Below are 6,000 nucleotides of genomic sequence, written 5' to 3' on the forward strand. Positions count from 1 at the left end.
TGGTCATGAGTCATAAACCCGAGCGCAATTAAGTCCTTTGTTCCACGATTGCTACACACCAGGCTATAGGCCCCCTAATGGTCGTGGGCCAGCGTTCAATAAACCCCTTTGCGCCATGAATGTTACACCACTGTATTTGACTCATTTAGGGATTTCAGTGTTAGCGTTACATATTGGTACTGTGGGTTTTGGTCATACCCTGGACTTTGTTGCCGGTAACATTGTCTTGTTGGTAAGAATTAAATGACATTCCCTGAATGAAGCTACCGAGATTGATAACATTGACAGTTTATACAGTATCTGTTACATAGACGAATCTTTAATACAAGTTGTGAGCAGTTGATGTTGTTGAAGTCACAATTGATTACATTTCATTGTTGCTAGGTAAAAATACACTATATTTAGTTTATTAATATTGTTTAATCAATTAATATGAATTTAATCATCCTTATTTATTATATTCATATGTAATTCATATTTTTTATCATTCATAACTTTAATTTCAATATCATTGTTTAAAAATTATAATATTACTTTGTTTATCATTATACACATCGTTATTAATTTATGTAAACAATGATTGTTAAGTATGTGTCTGTTAGGCTAAACTTCGGGACTACTATGCACACTTTTGTAATTAAAATTATACTTTATTAAGTTTATTGCATAGACATTTAAATATCTAATAATACATAAATTAAAGTCTTAGCAGGAAATTAAACAATCGCTCTAGAAATTTCGTGACGGTAGTTTTCATTAGTTGTTTTTTAATGAAGTGGGGATTTTTAATCTCAAAACTCCAGAACGGGGGATTTAACATATGCTTTTGAAATTTAGGTACTGAAGTTTGCATTCGTTTTTTTTTATTGAAGAGACGCGTTTTAATCTCAAAATTGGCAACGCAGGGGCAAGTGCTAACGTAACATTCAAATCTAAACTCCAATACAAAACTATGACTAAACAATCCCCCTCCCACATAGTTTTGGGTCCTTTTGTAACCTGAATATGTACTTCAAATCTAGAAACATATGTCTATGTAATCAAAGTTCTATATAAAGCTTGGTATTTTTGACTTTGATACATGTTTCAAATAGTTTTCTATTTTTGTTTCAAGCTCCAGTTCTATTTCTTTCAAACAGTGTAGTTCTACTATTTAGCTATATCTTTATTACCTAAATACGTAAAGCTTATCCAGTCTATCTCATCTCATTAGAAACGGATTGTGTATTCGATAAAAAGACTGGCATCTTTGTCGTTGTTTATTTCTCATGTAAAACAAAGAATATAAAAGTTTAATTTTTTAATTAGATCACCCACGGGCAATCGCTCTTCTGCTAAATTTACACTCTTCTGGAAATTCGTTCAGACAGACTCGCAGACATATACAACTTAAGTTTGATTATCTTATCTTATATAATACAAATGTTACTTCAAAAAAAAGATGATTACGTCCTACGCATCATGCATTAAGTCATGCATATTAACCAATGACTTAGTTCTGCCAAGTCACTGGTTTTCCTGGCTAGCTCAGGCAACCCATTCCACGCTTTAATAGCACTAGGCAAGAAGGAGCATTTGTACAAATTTGTCCTAGCATATGTGAAGAGGAATGTGCCTATATCTTTGTGTCTTTCTGAGTATTTTATTAAATTTTGTTTTTGTATTTGAAGATTATGATTCAGTCATAGACATAAAAAAATATAGACTGGAAAAAGGAAGTAACTTCATGTAACTTGAAAACATGTATATCTATTTTATTCGGATTTCCGAATTATGAAAAGTTGCATGATCTTCATTCTTAGAGATTAAACAAAACTACACTGCCTCCTTATTTACAATATATATAGGTGTGTATAGATATGAATACTTAACTTTTATACTGCACATAAATGCTTTATAATAAAGTACACAAAATTGCAAGTCACAAATTTTCGTTTCATAAAACTCCCTAATTGGCCAGTCTATATTTATTTATGTCTATGGGTTCAGTGTTTTATGTATGATTGCTACTTTACTTTTGAGTCTTCTGTCATATAGGCTTTCTTAATTTAGTGATTTTACTAAAGGTGTTACTCTAGTCAAATGTTAATATTCATTTGTTATGAATCTCACTGCTCTATTGTGTCTGTTTCAGTTTCTTAATTTTTTTTTTTGAGTTGAGGGGTTTCTATTATTGGTCTAACCAAGGTTAAATAACATTTTATTTTTATGTTCTTATTTGATTTATTGAAATTTTTTTGAATAAACCCAAATGATTTGTTTGATTTTTTTAAAAGTTTCATTAATATGAGGATTCCATGACAGTTTTTTTTATTTATTTTGGGTTTTTAGTCTGTGTTATTGGTTTACCATGAAAAAGATAAGTGGAATTAATTTGTTTTAGTTTTTTATTACTCTTAATAAGTGTCATTTTTTTTGGGTGGAAAGATATGCTCCAAAAAAGATTTCCAATTCTGTAATTCATCTAATTCTCTTTTTAAAATTCCAGTATCTTGTGTTGTTTTTATTATTCTATATATTATAATAACTGAAGGGAGGCAAACTCAACGAGACATAGATGTTTATTTACAAGACATCACAAATACACGTAGAACAACATGTCTTGAGCACAGCATCTTTACATCAGCTCTCACTTGGGCGGACATCGTTTCTCTCATCTCTTCCTAATGTTGACATCCTTCTCAGTGTAGTTTATCACAGTGCGCACCTTCTAGCCTAGATGGCGGTGCGCATGGCAGAGTTATAACAATATTATGCAATCGTCTGCGAATAATCTGACTTTTGTTCCTGAACTAATGCAATTAGGTAAATCGTTTGTGTAAATTAAAAATAGTAGTGGACCTAAGACTGTTCCTTGAGGTACGCCAGATTTAACTGTTATTGGTGTTGATTTAGAGCCATTTATTATTACAGTTTGTTCTCTTTCTATCAGAAAATCTTTAATCCACTAATGCAATGGACCATCAATGCCATAATATTTATATTTTTTTAAGCAAACTATGGTGGTGAACTTTGTCAAAAGCTTTGGAAAATCTAGTAAGATTGCATCTATTTGTTCACTGTTATCTAAACATTTTGAAAAATTATCAATTAGTCCTATTAGTTGTGTTTCACATGATCTATATTTCCTAAAGCCATGTTGGTATTGAGTAAGGACATTATGTTTGTCTAAGTGGCTTATGATACTGTTACATATTGAGTGTTCTAGGATTTTACATGTAATGCTGGTAAGTGATACTGGTCTGTAGTTTCCTGGGTCAGATTTTTCTCCTTTTTTAAATAGAGGGGTGACATTAGCTTCTTTCCAATCTCTTGGTACTCTGCCCTGGTAAAGAGATGCCTGAAAAAGTACTTTAAACACTGGTGCTAGCTAAATGCTTAGTTCTTTGAATAATCTAGTTGGGATACTTTATTAGGTTTGATCTTGGCTAATAGTTTTTGGATTCTCTTTTCCTTGTATTTATATATCTCATATGTTGTATGTTGTCTACTTGGTTTAAATTCAGTAATATGTATTTGTCTCCCGCGGCTAAGAATGCTGATGCATAGTATTTGTTTAGAATTTTATCTTTAGTTTCATTATCATTGTGTGTTGAGTTGTCTTATGCTTTTAATGGCGCTATGCCTGTTGTTTCCATTTTCTTTGACTTAATGTATGACCATAGGTTTTTGTTGTTATCTTTAGATATTACATAGTTATATATTCACTTTGCAACTGTCTGCTTATTTTTTGGGTTAGGTGTTTAGTTGTTATATACTTTTTTATAAAATCTTTCTGCCTTAGTTTCTTTATATTTTCTATATAGGTTTTTCTACTGTTTACAAAGCTTCTTTAATCTATTATTAAACCAGCATTTAGTTATTTTGTTTGATGTGTATTTAGTTGGTATATAGTTTTCTTTTTTTCTTTAAATACAGTTTTTTTTTATGAAATTCCAGACGTCATCGACTGGTTGGTTAATGTCTCTTTCTGATAAGAATTTTTGATAAAAGTTTAATGCAGCTTGGTATAAATGTGTGAGGTTCCATTTGTTCCAGGGTAAGATTTTTCTTTTGTGTTTGATTTTGGCTAAGGCTTTTATCTGACTGAGTATTTTTTATAATGTTATGGTGTGATAGACCAGGGATGATATCATATTCCAGGTCTGTTGGTTAAGAAGAGATCTAATTTGTTGTTTAATCTAGTTGGCTTTTTAATGATTTGATTTAAACTTAGGTTGTTTAAGTGTCTATGAAAAGCTTATTTATGTCCTTAAGGCTTTGGTGCTTATCTATGGTTAGTACTTTCCAATTTATATCAGGTAGTTTGAAATCACCCATAATCAAAAAAACTGCATTTTTATTTGTATCTTTAAGTGTAGTAAACTAATTTCATAGTTTCTTTGTGTATTCTAAACTAGAATTTGGTGGTCTGTAAGTACTGCCTATTATTAGGGATGTTAAAGTGGTATTGATTTTACAAAATGTTGATTCTATATTTTTTGAGTTAGGTAAGGTAATTTCTTCTCTTATAAGAGTGTTTTTTTTTATTGCTTAAAAAACTCCTCCTTAATTATCAGCCCTATCTTTCTAAAAATTTCAAAAATACTATTGAATATTTCTGCATTATAAATTTAAGGATGTAGCCAAGTTTCTGTTCCTGCAATTATTTCTGGCTTCTTACATTCTAATAAAATTTCTAAGTCTGTTATTTTGTTCCTAATTCTTTGAAAATTTATTACTACGGTTTTAAAGTATTTTGGTATTACTTCTTTAGAAGGTTTGTTTAATGAAGGTGTTGTTTTAGTTTTAGCAGATTTAACTGGAGTGGATCTGGCTAGTGGTTGGTGAGTTTGGTTTGGGATGATGTTTAGGATGTTGTATGGGTTAGAAGTGTCTGCATCAAAGAAATCAAACAGTCCTGGTGTAAATTGAGGTAACCCACACAGTACACAGTGCCATGATGCTTATTTGTATTCATATGGAGACATGATGCGTGGTACCATTCATCACAGGTGTCACATTGAATGGCTTTCTGTTTCATGGTGTTTACTTTTTTGCAGATGTTGCATCTGTTTTTAGATCTAGGCCCTGGATTTGATTCTACATCTCCTGCTATACTTATTAATAGTGATCGGTATTTATTTTGGCTGTGTCTAATTGAGAACTTCCATTTGTGTTGGGTAATCTTCTTTAATGTTATAGATGAGTATGTTAGATTATTTTTGAAATTGCATTGATCTATTATGTGATGATTGGTAATGACTGTTTCCTTTTTAAGTTTAGTGTTGACTGATCTAGATCTGTGTCCAATTAGTGTGTATTTAGTAATTATCAGAATAAATAGCCAGAGCGATTTCATGATGGCTGTTGTTTGATTTTAGTTTTTAAATGTCTAGTCTAAATCTAGTTTAAAGTTTACAATGCTTAAGGCTAAATTGAAAGCTAGTTTTTAGTTTACAATGGTTATTTATTATGATGGTATAAAGGTATTCTCACATTTATGCTGAAGACAATCAATGAAAGGCATTATGAGTTATAATCATCTGGTAACAGTCTAAACTATAGAAATAAAAAAATTGTCTGAAAGCACTTAAAGCCAACTAACATCTCCGCCGCTTAATGAAAGCTCCCAGGGCTTCAGAAACCTATTATGACAGTGTGCATGACGGGTTTTTGTCTCATTGACTTATATTTCACAAAGCTCAGACCAAACTTTGACTTCTGTTGCTTTGGTTCGATAAGGAAATCTTGCTTCGTTTTTTTTCAACTTCAACGTCTTGAGAGCCCTGGAATACTACAAGTTCTTGACATGTATGGTACCATGTATGTATTAAGTACAAATATAGTCGTTTTTTTTTTGTCACAGGCTTTTGCAATTTACCATATCTTTAGCATTGTTAAGACTAAATTTGAAAAAGTTCACTTACCTATTTACAGTTTAAATTCGGTACAATTAACGATAGATTCATACAAAGAACAGACCAAGATTACTATTTTTCCGAAATCAGCTCATCATTT

General features: G+C 31.2%; 1 protein-coding gene across 2 annotated transcripts in view; it reads right to left on the bottom strand.

Annotated features, from left to right (window-relative positions):
* The window catches only part of LOC129921675 (uncharacterized), a 94,450-nt gene extending 88,450 nt beyond the window's left edge, over nucleotides 1–6,000 (bottom strand). For both annotated transcript variants that reach the window (XR_008773633.1, XM_056004042.1), the window contains exon 1: nucleotides 5,910–6,000. The gene's annotated coding sequence lies outside the window, so the exon portion shown is untranslated. The remainder of the gene's footprint in view (nucleotides 1–5,909) is intronic.

This window comes from Biomphalaria glabrata, chromosome 11 (assembly GCF_947242115.1).
Source record: "Biomphalaria glabrata chromosome 11, xgBioGlab47.1, whole genome shotgun sequence".
In the NCBI taxonomy this organism is placed as follows: Eukaryota; Metazoa; Mollusca; class Gastropoda; family Planorbidae; genus Biomphalaria; species Biomphalaria glabrata.